The sequence below is a fragment of the Lissotriton helveticus genome, chromosome 2_1, assembly GCF_964261635.1.
Source record: "Lissotriton helveticus chromosome 2_1, aLisHel1.1, whole genome shotgun sequence".
NCBI lineage: Eukaryota > Metazoa > Chordata > Amphibia > Caudata > Salamandridae > Lissotriton > Lissotriton helveticus.
In genome coordinates, this window is record NC_136059.1 from 46,408,978 (window position 1) to 46,426,671 (window position 17,694).

Here is a 17,694-nt window from a genome sequence, read left to right on the forward strand (position 1 = left end):
TCAAAGAACAGTAGATGTTTACTTTCAGCGCCCAGGCTAATGTGCTGCAGAGCTAAATACATATAAGGTCCCACAGGCGAGACCGTTTGCATTGCACATGCTTGTTTAGTTTCTGATGCAGTTCAGTGCAGCGAGCTGTCACAGATGGCCCAGCGATTCATCTTCATGCAGCACTCGCATGACGCTGAGCTCTGTTTGGACCCAATGCTCTAAAGACAGAGGCCGCGGGCGTCGGTCAGCAACGCCTGTCGGCGATAGTGTCGACGCAACTTAAACCCTGTCATTTTAGGGGGAGACCTATCTGCAATCTCTGATGCAAAGAGTGAGGGAATAAATTCAGTCAGAATGACAGAAGTCAAGAATCTCCAGATCTGCGTCAGAAGATTCAGAAAAAAGGACAGACATCATGGAGGGGGCGGGGCGCATACATGGGGATCTGACCTCACATCTGGGGTGGGGCTGATCCAGCACAGATCTATATGATTCATAGAGAATTGCTGGCAAAACGTTTCTGGATCTGGTCTGTCGCCGGGGAATATTCACGAGCTGTGGAATCTGAGGTCAGAACTGCAGGTGCACTAATATTTGTCCCTATGTTCGGATCCCTGCCTCAAAGGACTCATCACCCAGTCTGTTGTGGAAGATCAGTTATAGTTTCTACTTGACTTAAATTACCAGTCCTGTTAACATCCTGTTGAACCCTGATCCTGATAGTTGTAGGGGTTTACTGAAATGATAATAGCTTGTACAAGACATGTATAAATATAAGTGCAATAATTCCCTTGAAGGGCTTTCCCTGTCTCTTTAAAGGGTGGGCGCCCGCCTCTGGAATGAACTCCCTCTGAACCTAAGACAAGCAGACACCCTGACGGAATTCCGTAAGAGCCTGAAAACTTGGCTCTTTCCAAAGTCTTAGCCTTCCGCCTTCAATATACTCGGCCTCACCTCTTTTCCATCAAGGTTCCCTTTTCAGCAAAAGCGCCAGGATACCCGTAGGGTGACAGTCAGCGCTATAAAAGTACTAAATTCATTCATTCATTCAAATTCAAAGGGTAGACTCAGTGGACTTTAACCCCCGTGCTTCAAACAGCAGTTCATAGCTTGTTCTCATCACTGACACAACATTCAGAAGACTTCCCTGGAATCAAGGGGTCTTCACAGGGAAACCTAGAATGCCGAGAGACGGAGCACGAGTGCCTATAAATGACTCCAAGAACCCACGAATCGGAGCTCTTGGTGGTTCCTGGGGGTCAGAGGTCATTGCCAGAGTGCCGCCCTCACAGCCCCTCCCCCTCGCTTGCAGCTGCAGTTCAAACAGCGTCGGCACTCCATGGTGACTGACGGCTCAGAGCCTTGCTTCCAAGGACAGGTAGGATCCGCTACAAGCGGTTTCTGTCTGTTTGTCTGTCTGGTGTAAACAGAGGTTCCACTGGGGTTTCCAGGCGGGGCGGCAGCAGATGTGGCACCTAAGCTCACAACAGATAGTAACATTACACAACCCCCGCCCCTGGCACTCACACCTGGACACCGAGTACTAACAGACTGCAGGGAGGGACTGTTAGTTCAGCCTTCACGAGCCCATGTTAATGATTGTCCACGGCGGGGACCACCAGAGGCTGCCCAGCTCTCGGGAGGGGTCAGGGGAGATGAGAAGGGGCATCCCGGGTGAGGGGCACGACGGAGCAGCACCGACACTCGCGGGCAGGGGCATTCAGCCCATCGCGCACTTGTGCTTTAAAAGGCGGCGTGGAGGCCCCGCTGGGAGAGGAGAGGCCATCAGAGGAGCCCGGAGAGGACCCCGGAGCCCGAGCTCGCCGTGTGATGGAGGCTGGTAGGTCACACGAGCGTCACACGGCGGGGTGTCACGTCACAGGGCATCACCCGGGCAAAACGAGCGGTGCATGGGCTCTGCCTGCATTGCTTCATATTCTTAGATTAGATGGGGGGGGGGAGACGTGTAGAAATGAAGAGATCTGAGAGTAAAGGCTTAGGGGACTACTTGAAGAAGCATTGGCAAAGCCAAGAGGTCTGGCGCTGGCCACCAGTCTTTTAGCTTTGGCAATTCTTGTTTTTTTCTGTTGTGGTTTTTGCAAAACGTTTTGTTTGGAAAGCTGGTGGGAGCTCTTCAGGCTAAAAAAAAATTGTTGGAGGGCACAAATGACTTTCTGTAAATCTATTACAAATAGATACATAGAGTTGAAACGATTGGCAACGATGAAGGCTTGCAAAAACATATCAAGAGGGTTGTATAGCTATGTAGACAGACAGGCAGAAAGACAGAACAGACAGACAGACAAAACAGAACAGACAGACAGACAGACAGACAAAACAGAACAGACAGACAGACAGACAAACAGACAGTACAGAACCGAAAGATAGGCAGGCAGGCAGACCGGTAGGCAGACAGACAGACAGACAGAACAGAACCGAACCGACAGCCAGACAGCCAGACAGACAGACAGACAGACAGACAGACAGACAGACAGACAGCCAGACAGACAGCCAGACAGACAGCCAGACAGACAGCCAGACAGACAGCCAGACAGACAGCCAGACAGACAGCCAGACAGCCAGACAGACAGACAGACAGACTGGACAGAACAGAACCGGCAGACAGTAAGGCAGCCAGACAGGCAGAACAGACAGGCAGGCAGGCAGAGGGCCTGATTACGATCTTGTCGGATGGGATACTCTGTCACAAACTGAGGGATATCCCGTCCGCCATATCACAGGTTTCATTATATCCTCAGGAATTGTAATACGGTGGACAGGATATCCCTGTTTGTGACAGTGTCTCATCCACCTAGATTGTAATCAGACCCAGAGCCAGTCAAAGCACTCAGAGAGACAGAGCAGACTGAGAGTTAGACAGGCAGACAGAGAGACAGAGCAGACTGAGTTAGACAGCGAGTTAGACAGACAGACAGAACACTCAGAGAGACAGAGCAGACAGAGGGTTAGACAGGCAGTCAGAGAGTTAGACAGACAGAGCAGCCAGAGAGCCAGAGAAGACAGAGTTAGACAGACAGATCACTCAGAGAGCCAGAGCAGACAGAGGGTTAGACAGGCAGTCAGAGAGTTAGACAGACAGAGCAGTCGGAGAGACAGAGCAGACAGAGTTAGACCGAGGGAGCACTCAGAGAGACAGAGCAGACAGAGTTAGACAGACAGAGAGTTAGACAGACAGAGCACTCAGACAGAGCAGACAGAGAGTTAGACAGACAGAGAGTTAGACAGACAGAGCACTCAGACAGAGCAGACAGAGTTAGACAGACAGAGAGTTAGACAGACAGAGCACTCAGACACAGCAGACAGAGTTAGACAGACAGACAGAGCACTCAGAGAGACAGAGCAGACAGAGAGTTAGACAGACAGAGTTAGACAGACAGAGCACTCAGACAGAGCAGACAGAGAGTTAGACAGACAGAGAGTTAGACAGACAGAGCACTCAGAGAGACAGAGCAGACAGAGTTAGACAGACAGATCACTCAGAGAGACAGAGCAGACAGAGGGTTAGACAGGCAGTCAGAGTTAGACAGACAGAGCAGTCAGAGAGACAGAGCAGAGTTAGACAGAGGGAGCACTCAGAGAGACAGAGAGTTTGACAGACAGAGTTAGACAGACAGAGCACTCAGACAGAGCAGACAGAGAGTTAGACAGACAGAGTTAGACAGACAGAGCACTCAGACAGAGCAGACAGAGAGTTAGACAGACAGAGTTAGACAGACAGAGCACTCAGACAGAGAGTTAGACAGACAGAGTTAGACAGACAGAGCACTCAGAGAGACAGAGCAGACAGAGCACGCAGAGAGACAGAGCAGACAGAGAGTTAGTCAGGCAGACAGAGCACTCAGAGAGACAGAGCAGACAGAGTTAGACAGACAGACAGAGCACTCAGAGAGACAGAGCAGACCGAGAGTTAGTCAGGCAGACAGAGCACTCAGAGAGACAGAGCAGACAGAGTTAGACAGATAGACAGAGCACTCAGAGAGACAGAGCAGACCGAGAGTTAGTCAGGCAGACAGACAGAGCACTCAGAGAGACAGAGCAGACAGAGTTAGTCAGGCAGACAGAGCACTCAGAGAGACAGAGCAGACAGAGTTAGACAGACAGACAGAGCACTCAGAGAGACAGAGCAGACCGAGAGTTAGTTAGTCAGGCAGACAGACAGAGCACTCAGAGAGACAGAGCAGACAGAGTTAGACAGACAGAGCACTCAGAGAGACAGAGCAGACCGAGTTAGACAGGCAGACAGAGAGTTAGACAGACAGAGCAGTCAGAGAGACAGAGCAGAGACTTAGACAGACAAAGCACTCAGAGTAGAGAATTATTCTCCACAGTTAACACCTTACTGAGTTGCCCTCGGAGCAAAAGCTTTCAACCAGATAAGGGACTCACTGATAAAATGGCGACCTACTTGCAGAATAAGGTGCTAGCTGTTTACAATGATCTGTCAACAGCAAACAGGGTACCTATTGAACAAAGCGGGGGTGACGGTGTATGTAAAACACAAGGGGTTTTCTCATCGTTCTCCTCCCTGGACGTGAACAGGCTGGCTGACTTACTGTTGAACACCAAGTCAGGTTCTCCAATAGATCCCTGCCCACCTTTTGTGCTTCACTTGGCACCGGCAGAAATTAGTGCCCTTCTAGTGCCGGTTTTGAATCGGGTTCTGAGCTCGGGAGTTTTTCCATTAACATGGAAGAAGGCCTGCATTCGGCCCCTGTTAAAGAAGCCCAAGCTAGACCCTTCTGACGAGAAGAGCTATCGCCCCATCTCCTGCCTGCCGCTGCCAGCGAAGCTAGCGGAAAAAGCCATGAACGCAGAACTATACTCCTATCTTGAGACATGGCACATTCTAGACAGCACTCAGCACGGCTTCCGGGCTAATCGTTCCACTGAAACTGCCCTGTTGATGGCAGCAGAGGAAATCCGGAAGCGGAGAGATGAGGGAGGCAGGGTTACGCTGATTCTACTGGATCTCACGGCGGCCTTTGACACCGTAAACCATGAGGTACTTATCCAAAGTTTGCAGGATATCGGTGTCAAGGGCCTGGCATTAGATCTCCTCTCCTCCTTTCTGTCAGATAGGGAACAAGTCATCTCCTGGAACGGCTATCAGTCAGACAATTTTACCCTTCCTGGAGGAGTTCCTCAGGGCTCGGCGTTATCGCCCACCCTGTTTAACATCTATGTCTCCCCTTTGGCTAAGATAATAAAGAACCTGGGTTTTAAGCTGATGTCATACACTGATGACACTCAGCTGATTGTTTCCATGCCCCATTTTGTAGACTCGAAGTCTGCTGATTTCGCCGACTGTATGTCGGCGGTTATGCAGTGGATGAAATCGAACTTTCTGAAATTGAATACCGAAAAGACAGAAGTTCTAAAGTTTGGACAGAAAGCATCCATCTGGAACCACACCTGGTGGCCTACGTATGCGGGAGTCTGTCTGGTTCCAGTGGTGAAAGCAAGGAACCATGGGTTCATTTTTGACAAAGATCTGGCTTGGAAGCCTCAGGTGAACCAGGTAGTGTCTGCATGCTTCTTTGTGCTTAAGGGGTTGAGAAAGATCCTGCCGTTTATCCCTTACCAGCTCAGGAAAACGGTCATAATTGCCACTATCTTTTCAAGAATAGACTATGGCAATGCCCTTTATTTGGGAGCGTGGTGTGCACAACTGGCCAAACTGCAATCCATCCAGAACGCTTCTGCCAGATTGCTACTCTGTCTGCCCAAACACCATTCCACCTCACAGGCCATCAGACAGCTACACTGGCTCCCAGTCCAGAGGCGGATTGATTTCAAGGCGCTGTGTTTAGTACATAAAGCACTGGCGGGAATGGGGGCCTTCGATCTTCAACACCTACTCTCAAGGTACATGCCAACCCGCCCGCTGAGATCTGCTTCTCGCGGGCTGGCTGTGGTCTCTAAGATCAATAGACAACGTTGGGAAGGGAAGAGTTTCTCTCATTTGGCATCAAGGCTTTGGAACGCGTTACCTCAACAGCTCAGGCAAATCCCCAACCACTTGCAGTTCAGGAAGGAAATCAAAACGTGGCTTTTTACTAGATAGGATATTGGTCTGCACTCTCAGCTTGTTACCCTGCATAGCGCCAAGACGCCTCGGCAATAGTGCGCTTTATAAATACCATCACTCACTCACTCAGAGAGACCGAGCAGAAAGAGAGTTAGACAGGCAGACAGGGAGTTAGACAGACAGAGCAGTCAGAGAGCCAGAGAAGACAGAGGGTTAGACAGGCAGTCAGAGAGTTAGACAGACAGAACAGTCAGAGAGACAGAGCAGACCGAGTTAGACAGACAGAGCACACAGAGTTAAAAAGAGTAGACAGAAAGTTAGACAGAGCAGACAGAGAGCTAGAGAGATAGATAGATAGACAGACAATATAGATGTTATCCAGCGGCTGAAGTGGGCTGCCACCCCGCCCCATGCTGTCTGCTGCAGTGGGCGAAAGTAATATGTGAATGACAGACCAATGGAAAGACCCTCTCAATACGTTTATTATACACAGATTATTTTTAAACAAAAAGGTCTTACTCTTGGCTAAGCCAGACGTAATACAAATGAATGGTTGGTATTTTATTTATAATAAATTACTCTAGCCAATTGTCTTTAAATACATGTTTAATGTGCCCGAGCACTTCCGTGACTGAAAAGAGCAATATAAGAGCGGGTGGGGGTTTACTTTTTAAAGGGTAGAGAACTCTCAGAGGCCTTGGAAGGTCTCAGGGTTGGGACCAGACAAGGAATGCCGGTGTGTGGAAGAAATACTGGAAATCAATGCTCCAGTTAACAGCGCGAGGGCCGCACTGCCTGGAGCACACGGGGTGTGAAGGGTGGGCCACAGCATCAGCAAACTGCGGCTCATAAAATGCTGTGTCCTTTGGAAGACCTGATCCCAGACAGACCCCCTCCTCACATCTACGCATCAACTCATGCTGGGGGTCAGTGATATGTCATTACTGCACAGAAACCCGAAGAACGCCTGGAAAAGACCAATAGGTCTGGCTTTTCGTCACAGCAGTGCATTCGCGTTTGAGCTTCGAGATGTTTTATATTTATTTATTGGAGTTTAACCGTGGTTGTTGAGTCTCAGAGCAGTGCCCACACACCGGCAGTGCGGTGGTGTGCAGAGGCGTGCCAGGTGGGCAGTAGCCCACACACTGGCAGTGCGGTGTGTGCAGAGGCGTGCCAGGCGGCCAGTGGCACACACACTGGCATTGCGGTGGGGGGCAAGGCCACTGGTGCAGTGGGGTAGGATTGAGGTGCATGATGTGGAGAGAGGAACAGTAGTCGGGAAGGGTGGTGTGATATTAGTATTGTATTGTATTGTAATTCCATTTATATAGCACGTACTACCCCTGACAAGGTGTCAAAGCGCTTTTTCAGCGAGTAGCATGCTCCTGCGCAACCCATAAAGGATTAGCGGTGAATTAGTATAGTGAAAATAAGAAAGTAATTTGAGTGGTGGATATCTTAGTCCGTTATTTTGGATTGAGAAGGATAGTGGAGGCATAGAATAGGGAAAAAGGTTTGCATTTATATACCACTTGCTACCCTTAATGGGTTGTTGAAGCGCTTTTTCAGTGAATAGTATGCCACTGTGGGACCTATAAAAGATTAGTGGTCAATTAGTATAGTGAACATTGGAAAGTAATTTGAGTAGTGGATATGTTAGCCAGTTATTTGAATTGAGAAGGATAGTGGAGGGAAATAGAAGGGGAAATGGTGTGCATTTATATAGCGCTTGCTACCCCGATGGGGTGTTGAAGTGCTTTTTTGGCGAGTAGCACGCTACTCTGGAACCCATACAGTGTTAGTGATGAATTAGTATACTGAAATATGAAAGTTTTTGAGTGGTGTCAGTTATTTGGATTGAGAAGGATAGCAAAGTGGTAGCAGAGGTAACAGGCTTTGCAATTATATAGCGCTTGCTACCAGTGATGAGGTCTTGAAGTGCTTTTTCGGCGAGTAGCATGATACTGTGGAACCCATAAAGAATTTGTGGTGAATTAGTATAGTGAAATATGAAATCACTTTAGTATAGTGAAATATGAAATCACTTTGAGTGGTGGACATGTTATTTGGATTGAAAAGGATAGTGGAGGTATAGAAGGGAAGGATTTAGAATTGTTGATTTTTTGATTTGTTGCTTTGTTTGTTTGATTTGGAGCTCCTAGCAGGAGGGGAGGCTTGGGATGAGTAAAAGGAAGGTGGAAGTGAAAGAGTCAAGGGAAAAGGTTTAGAAAGGCTTATTTCGGGGGTCAGAATAGGAAGAGAGGTATAAGATGATGCAATGAGGGGTAGAGGAGGGTAGAGCCTAGAAGGGGTTATTTTGGGGATCATAGTAGTGGTATGGGGTATGGGATGAATGAGAGAGTGGAGGTAATGGATATATTGACTGAGGTATAGGGTGAGAAATAGGGTAGTGCATTTGAAAGAGTAGTAGAAAGATGTTTGAGATGAGTCAGAGGGTTGAGATAGAGGACATATTGAGCGCGAAATAGGGTAAGAAATAGGGTAGTGCTTTGGAAATTCCGAATTAGAGAAAAAGCAATAAATAAGTACAAGTAATAAATATATAATCTAAGAGTAAGAAATATATAGATCCATAAGTACATGAAAGGTTTATAGATGTGTTAGATTTGGGGGTGTCTGGTTGGCACAGGTAGGTACTTGTGACAAATAGGGACCCTCTCCTCTAGTCAGGGAAAGGGGATTACACACCTAAAATAACCCCTGCTCACCCTCAAGGTTGTGTGGCGCGAACAGTCAAGGCTTATTTCAGAGGTGTTGTAAGTTAAGCAGTTGTGATCACATACAGTAATCCAGTAACAACACTACAAAGGGACACCATACAGGTTTTATATCAAAACTAAGTAGACTTTATATAGAGTTACCACAAGACCATACATGACAAAAATACACACTATGATTACCTTAAGATGGTAGATTAAGTTCAGTTCAGTTCAGTTCTTAGATGCGACACTCTGCGTCAATATACCTTAGGTTGCATTGCGCTTCCACGACAAGCAATGTCACAGCGATGGGAAATGCGGCAAAGTTCAGATACAAAGAAATAAAGACGTGAAGATCTTCCAGATGCGGCACGCTTCTCGGGGATGCGAGAAGTTCTCGGTCTGATGCGTGGACTACAGCGGCGACATCCAAGATGCGACGGCAACAGCTCCAGCGGCGACGCTCTTCTCCATGATGCGTGAAGCTTCCGCTCGATGCGACAACTACAGCGGCGACATCCAAGATGAGACGGCAGCAGCTCCGACGGCGGCGCGCTTCTCGGGTATGCGAGGTGCTCTTGATTGATGCGGTGCAGTGCGACAGCCGTGACACCCTCCTTCAGAGTTGCGACGGCAGGCACAGCGACGGCGACACGCTCTGACCTCATTGCGAGATTCTTCTCTTGATGTGGTGCAGTGCGACAACCACAGCGGCAACACCCTCCTTCTTTGGAGTTGCGACGGCAGCAGCAGCTACGGCGACACGCTTCTTCTTCGTTGCGGTACGCTTCTCTCCGATGCGGTGCAGTGCGACAGTTCCAGCAGCGACACCCTCCTTTCTCCGGAGTTGCGACGGCAGGCACAGCAACGGCGACACGCTTCTTCTTGTTGAGTCGCGCTTCCAGCTCCTTGCGACACGCAGTTCCTCAGAAGGCCCAAAACAGTAGCAGGCACTTCCAAACGAACTCTGGGGAGCTGGGGGGTGAAGTCTGTTGTCCCTGAGACTTCAGCATGAGACAAGCTCTTTTCCAAGCCCTTGGAGATCCTTCACAAGTTGAAAGCAAAGTACACAAAGTTGCTTTCTCCTTCCTTTGGCAGTATGGTAACCACTGCAGGCCAATCCCCCAAGAAGCACTTCAGCTTGGGAAAAGTCTCTCCTCAGTTTCTTCAGGTTCCTCTCCTCAGTAAAGGTTTCTTCTTGTAGTCCAAAAGTGATCTATTTTCATGGGATCAGGGTCCCAATATTTATACCCAGAAATCCTTTGTTCTCTGAGGGGTGAGGGGCCTTTGCCCAGTCCAAACCAGTTCTGAAGCACTCTGTTTACCAGACTTCTCCTTTCCTTTCACAGTGCAGGGCATGCACATCAGACGCCCCACAGGAGGTGGAGCCAGCATTGTGGAAGGCAGGCACAGCCCCATTCAGAGTTCAGGTGCACTCCTCCCTCCCATCTAGATGCAGATCGATCTATTCACCACTGGGTGACTCAGCCTGTCTCCTGGAATTCCCCAGCCCTGTCACAGAAACCAGACATAGGAATGCACAAACTAGCAGAGGCAGGTTTGAATGGTTAGACAAGCAAATACCTACTTTCTAAAAGTGGTATTTGCAAACACAGAATATTAAAATAAACTTTACTAAAAGATGTATTTTATTATTCGGAGTTCAGGCACTCTAAACTCGGATTTCTACCATGTTCTCTGAGCCTGTTAGGATTATAAAAGGTAACAATTCTAACAGCCCATTCTGGACTATGGAGAACAGGTAGCCTTGCAATAGTGAAAAACGAAAATGGCTGTAACTCACTATTAGGGCATGCCACACACACACACCGGGACATGTCCTACCTTATACTTACAATGCACCCTGCCCATGGGCCTACCATAGGGATGACTGATATGAAGAAAAGGGAAGGTTTAGGGACTGGGAAGTGGGTGCACTTGCCCAGTCAGCATGACAGTACCAGACTGCACGCAGGCTCTGCAATGGCAGACCTTAGACACATTTTACAAGGCTGCTTCTGTGGGTGGTACAACGAGTGCTGCAGGGCCCCCAGCAGCATTTGGATTACACGCCCTGGCACACTCAGTGTACTAGACTAGGGACTGACAAGTAAACCAAAATAGCCAAACATGGAATCACTAATCCATACATCAATTTACAATAGGGAGCACTTGCACTGTGGCACTGAATAGCAGTCGCACAGTGCCCAAAGCATCTAACATCAGCAAAAATACATGAGGCAACAACAAAAATGGAAGGTAGACCCACGCCAATGGTGTCAGGTCTAACACGTGTCCCCTCCAGCTGAAAAGTGGGGAGAACTACCATAACTCCTGGGAGTTCTCTTCACTAAGGCGGAAAAATCTGGACAGACCATCAGCGCTGCCATGTTCTGTACCAGGGCGGTGTTCCACCGTAAAGTCCATACCCTGTAGGGAGATGGACCACCTCAACAGCTTTGGATTCTCACCCCTCATTTGCATCAACCATCTGAGGGGCCTGTGGTCTGTCTGAACCCGGAAGTGAGTCCCAAACAGGTATGGTCTCAGTTTCTTCAGTGCCCAGACCACAGCAAATGCCTCACGTTCAATAGCACTCCACCTCTGTTCCTGTGGAAGTAACCTTCTACTGATAAAGGCTACTGGTTGATCTAGGCCCTTCTCATTCATCTGTGACAAAACAGCCCCCACACAATGCTCTGAAGCATCTGTCTGGACAATGAACTGTCTTGAGAAGTTGGGTGCCAGGAGCACGGGCGACGTGCACCTGGCAGCTTTCCGGGTTTCAAAGGCTTTCTGACAGGTGTCATTCCAAATCACTTTCTTGGTCTGCTTCCTGGAAGTCAGCTCTGTCAAGGGTGCAACAATGTTGCCATACACCTTGACAAACCTCCTGTTATACCCTGTGAGTCCTAAAAAGGCTCTCACCTCTGTCTGGGTTTTGGGTGGCACCTAAGCCAGAATGGTTTCATTCTTGGGTTGTAGGGGCGCCACCTGGCCACTCCCAACTTGGTGTCCCAAGTACACCACAGAGCCCTGCCCGATCTGGCACTTACTCGCCTTGATCGCGAGGCCTGCTTTCCGCAACGCCATCAACACTTCCCGGAGGTGGCGCAGATGTTCCTCCCAACTGACACTGAACACTGCGATGTCATCCAGGTACGCGGCTCTGAATTCCTCCAGTCCAACCAACACCTGGTTGACCAACCTCTGAAAGGTGGCAGGGGCATTCTTCATCCCAAAAGGCATAACCCGGAACTGGAAATGCCCATCTGGTGTGGAGAATGCTGACCTCTCCTTTGCCTCATCCGACAAGGTGATCTGCCAGTACCCAGACGTTAAATCAAACGTGCTTAGGTACCGTGCAGCCCCTAGCCGATCAATGAGCTCATGCGCTCTGTGGATGGGGAGCGCGTCAGTCTTCGTGAGTGAATTGAGCCCTCTGTAGTCCACACAGAACTGGAGTTTGGGTGTGGCACCCTGCGCTGCAGCCTTCGGGACCAAGACCACTGGGCTGGCCCAAGGACTGCTAGATTACTCAATCACCCAAATTGCAAGCATCTTTGAGACCTCCTCTTTAATGCAAGCCCTCGCCCTGTCAGTTACCCTGTAAGACTTGTGCTTTACAGGTAAGCTGTTTCCTGTGTCCACATCATGGACGCACCAATCTGTGACACCAGGAACCAGGGAGAACAGATCAGAAAACTGTCCCATCAACTGGCGGCAGTCATTCTGTTGCTCAGGGGTCAGGGTGGAAGAGAGGTTAACACCATCCACTGACCCATCTTGCTCTGAGGCTGACAGGAGGTCAGGAAGCGGCTCAGTCTCCTCCTCCATCCCAGCATCTGTTGCCAAGAGCATGCCCACTTCAGACCTCTCTAAGTGGGGCTTAAGGCGGTTGACATGTAGGACCCTCAAGTGTTCCTAGGAGACTGCAAGTCCACCAAGTAGGCAACTGGACTCTTGCGCTCCACAACCTCAAAAGGTCCGGTCCAAAGATCTTGGAGCGCACAGGGCTCCACAAGGGCCATGACCCGCACCTTCTGTCCAGGCTGAAGCTCTCCAGAGTGGCATTCTGGTCACACCAGCGCTTCATCTCTTCCTGGCTGGCCTACAGATTCGCCTGAAGCGCCTGGTCTGGTTCCTGAAGGCCAGCATGTAGCTATATACATCCTGGGGAGGTTTCCTGGGAGATTGCTCCCAGCCTTCTTTAACCAGACTCAGAGGTCCTCTGACCGGTTGTCCATAGAGAAGCTCAAAGGGACTGAACCCTAGAGCTTTCTGTGGCACCTCCCGGTATGCAAACAGTAGGCACGGTAAGAGGACATCCCACTTATGCCTCATGGGTTCCTCAAGACCCATTATCATGCCTTTCAGGGTCCGGTTGAACCTCTCAACCAACCTGTTTCCTTGGGGGTGGTAAGGAGTGGTAAGTTACACCACACTCCTGCCACAGGGACTTCATATACTTGGAAATGAAGTTGGTTCCCCGGTCAGATACTACCTCGCGAGGGAATCCCACTCGGGAGAAAATTCCCATCAGTGCTCGTTCCACCACGGGGGGCCGTCACTGTCATCAGAGGTATGACTTCCGGGTACCAGGTGGCATGGTCCACCAAGACCAGGATGAACCTGTTACCCATGGCTGTCTTGGGGTCCAGTGGCCCCACAATGTCAATCCCTACCCGCTCAAAGGGGGTACTGACCACAGGGAATGGCTGGAGAGGAGCCTTGTGCTTCTTCCCACTCTTTCCACTTGCCTGGCACGTCTGACAAGTCCCGCAATGAGTATCAGACCTCTTGCGCATATGGAGCCAATGAAAGTGCGTGACAAGCCTCTCAAAGGTCTTGTTCTGCCCCAAATGTCGTGCTAATGGCATATCATGAGCCATCCCAGTAGGAAGGCTCCGAACTTCTGGGGTACCACCAGCACACGGGCTGACCCAGGTTCAGCAACCTTAGGCTCACTATACAGGAGACCATTCTCCCAGTAGATCCAATGTGATCCTGACTGATCACCTGCTGCCTGGCTTACAGCCTGTTGCTGCAAGCCCACAAGAGAAGGGAACTCTCTCTGCTCCTTGCAGAAGTCTTCCCTGGAGGGACCTCCTTCTGGCTGCCAATGGGTCAGCTCAGGCAGATCTCCCATTTCAGCTATCTGTTCCCCGGTAGGCTCCAGGGCATCCCCCTCAGGTTCAACCTCCTCCTGGGCCGTGGGAACTTCAGGGGCCGGTTTCCCGTGCCCCTCGTCACTTCTCTCTTCGGCAGGTTCCTGGGCCTCCCTCTCAGCCTCCAGGTCCTCTTGAGAACCCCTACTGGCTGACATTGACCAGGTTGTCACGCACGCCCAGTCAGGCGGTCCAACCATCTTCAAGTGAGTTGTTTTCTCCACCTTTTCCCAAGGGGAGCTCTCCAAATCATTTCCTCACAAACATTCAACAGGCATGGCGGGCCTCCCAGCTACCTGAAGAGTACCAGAGACACCCCCCCACTCAAAGGGAACCTGAGCCATCGGACAATGACTCTCTGTGTTGTCGGCATTAACAACTTGGCAAAATGCATGAGGTACAATCTGCTCTTGAGACACCAGGTGACACCTGACAGCTGTCACACTGGCTCCTGTATCTCTAAGAGCCTCCACCTTTTGGCCATTGACGGTCACTTGCTGCCCATATTTCTTAGTGTTCCTGGGCAGCTGCACCTCTGAGACCATCTCACTGTCTCCTAAAGAGACTATGGTCATCTGTGCGGGACCCCACCCACCTTGGACACCAATCTCCTCTCCAATCAATCAATCAAGTCATTTGTAGAGCGCACTACTCACCCGTAGGGTCTCAAGGCGCTGGGTGGGGGGGGGGGTGCCATTACTGCTCGAACAGCCAGGTCTTGAGCTTCTTCCTGAAGGAGAGGTGGTCTTGGGTCAGGCGCAGGTCGGTCGGAAGTGAGTTCCAGGTCTTGGCGGCCAGGTGGGAGAAGGATCTTCCTCCTGTTGTCGCTCTTCGGATTCGGGGGACGGCGGCGAGGGCGTGGTTGGTTGATCTGAGGAGGCGCTCCCAAAGCTACACAAGCCATCTGCTGGGGCAGAGCACCAGTGGGTGCTTGTTTACCAAACAGGCAGCACCTGGGATCACTCACCTTGTGACCCAGATCACCACACTTGTAACATTTCAGGGGCCCCTGGGGAACAGGACTACCTGTCGGGCTCCTTGCTTTCTCTCAGGGGAAGGCTGGGAACCTTTCACTGGGTTCCCTTGTGGACTACTTTGGGGACCTCTGCGGAACTCCTTCTGTTTACCCTTGTCCCCCCCCACTCTTCTGCTGGGGACCCTGCCCACCTTTGGCTGAGTATCCCATGTGTCCCTTGTGGACCCTGGTACTGACCCAGTGGTCCGCCTCCTCAGCAAGCTTCCTTGGGTTAGTCAGCTTGCTATCTAGCATATGCTGGCGCAGCTTTGGAAAACAATTATCAGACAAGTGCTCCCATGCAATCAAATGAAAGAGACCTTGAAAATCATTAACCTTGCTTCCCTTTACCCAAGTACCCAAGTACCCAAGTACTGTTTTCTAAGTTTTTGCATTTCCTGAACCTCTGCCTATAGAGCTCAGGGGTCAAACTATATCTAGACATCAATGCATTTTTCATGTGGCTGTATGAATTGTGGACTTCAGGAGGCAGGTCTAACAATGTATCCGGCCCCTCACTAAGGAACCTTCCCCACAACCCCGCTCCCCAATCTCTCTCAGGGACCCGGTGGGGAGACATGGCTACCTCATAGGCTCTGAACCACTGACCAATATCAGCATTTTTATAAAACTCCTTCACCACATCCTTGGGAATGTACACTCGCTTTCTATATGTACTGACGGTATGCTGCCACCAGAGGGAGTAATTTCCAAACTTTTAGCTTTTAACTCCAACTCCCTCAAAACTTTTTCATGCTCAAACTGCATTTTCTTTTCCTCAAGATCTAACTTTCTATTTTCTATTTCTCAGTGCCTATCAACCTTGAACCTGGTCATCTCCATTTCATAAGTCAAATATAATATCCCCTTTGGATGAATTACAAACAAGATGATACATTTTCAACCTTATCAAACAAATTAGTTTCAATCCATCCAGTCTAGCAAGAGCGAAGATGATGCAAAAATAGTCAGAAATTAAAAACGTGTACAATTTATTATAACATTTATAAAAAGCAAAAACACAGTAAAATAATTATGCACATATCCTAATACATTGAAAATGATTACACAAATAATAATGACTCAGTGGGAATAAAACATAGAAAATGTTTCTAATTAAAATGGAAAGGGACACAATAGTCAGACTTAATTAAATCAAACTCTAATTTTGTACAAATATCTTTGAAATGGAGAAGTTATATAGTCCAATGACTTAGCGTGTCACAATTCAGAATGGCATCGACGCGTTTCGGTTTTGGCAACTTGATTACAAGCCAACACCTTCTTCAGGATTAAAACATAAAAATTCCCACATTCTACGGTATATCTGCAAATAAAAAAGGTACAATATAAGATACACCATATCTAACTCATAATTACATCATCATCAAATGCAATGCTCCCGCTAGTTACCAAATAATACATTCAAACAAACCAGATTTTCATTTACGTATATGTTAATGACACATAGTCAATTGCAAATATCTAGCTACATCTAGATCAATTTAATCAAGACAGTACATTCTACAAGGGCATATGACAGTATTCACACCTCTTGAGATAGATTCTCTTGAACTAGGGTTATGTATCATATCATTAAGTACTCCTTTATTGTGGACATTCGAGACCATTTACAAATATTTCCATTCTTTCTTTGGGTACTATAAAAAACACCAGATTTACCTCACTCAAGACGGTATAAGCACTCCAAAATCTTCTAATCCTTTATCCCAACATTCTTGATAGGTTGGTACACATTCTTGATAGGTCGGTACATATTAAATGGAGACGCCTAAAAAATTATTTAATATATCAGTGAAATTATATTGTCCTTTAACCATGTGGCCAGACATTCTTCCCATAATATTCATAAAGCTCACCTATTGAATTTTCCTTTAGATTCGGCACAAGGTGGCTTGGCGATAGTGCAAAATGGGTCCCTATGATTCTAAGAATAAATCAAGGGGAAAAATCATATGACCCCGTGTTTATTTATCAGCAGGATTCATTTAATATTGAAAAACGAGTACTGTGCCTATATAAACACATCCATACTCTGATAATATATATATACACTGGCAATACACTAATGTTTGATAACCAGCCATAATGTATTAGATGCCGTAGTACTCTAAGCTACATTTCCCTTTTACATTAATTGCAATTAGGTACGATAAGCAACGACCCTGTTCGTGTAGATATTACATAACCCTCTTTATTCAATGTGATGAAAAAAACGGGCTAAATAGCGGTTTTTAGAAAAACAAGGGACGTAACCATAAATGGCCATCTTTCGGCGCTTACATATATATCACACAGTAGAGAATAACGATTTACCTAGGAGCAAGGCCAGTCAACGTTGCACGTAGAAATACGTTGCAGAGAAGGCTCTTATGTCCGATAGCACTAAAGCTGAAGGATAGTATCGACTCCCGTTAAAAAGCTAGACCGCCCGCTGTTAGAAAGGCGACCCGGGGGAGGCAGAGGATGTCTGACTGACCACCCCTAGGTCAACCCCTCTGTCGAGAAGTAGCCGAGCATTGCCGAGAGGCCTCCTGACTGAGGGCCCCTCCTAGGATCGTACAGCAGAGTAATCACAACACTACAAACGGACACCACACAGGAGGTCAAGTTCTCAAGCTTTTATAAGTAATAACGGTGGAGGGTTCTTGGCAGTATATACAGCTGGATCGAGGGATCCGTAAAGTCTCGGACAAGGAGGGTAAGGTAGCGGGACAGTCTTACTCTGGG

The 17,694-nt window shown here is 48.5% G+C and overlaps 1 protein-coding gene across 1 annotated transcript in view; it reads left to right on the top strand.

The window, feature by feature from the left end:
* Positions 1-1,686: 1,686 nt before the first annotated feature.
* LOC144817694 (long-chain-fatty-acid--CoA ligase ACSBG2-like) overlaps positions 1,687-17,694 on the top strand; it is a 366,066-nt gene continuing 350,058 nt past the window's right edge. Inside the window, exon 1 of the mRNA XM_078674443.1 lies at positions 1,687-1,831. The gene's annotated coding sequence lies outside the window, so the exon portion shown is untranslated. The remainder of the gene's footprint in view (positions 1,832-17,694) is intronic.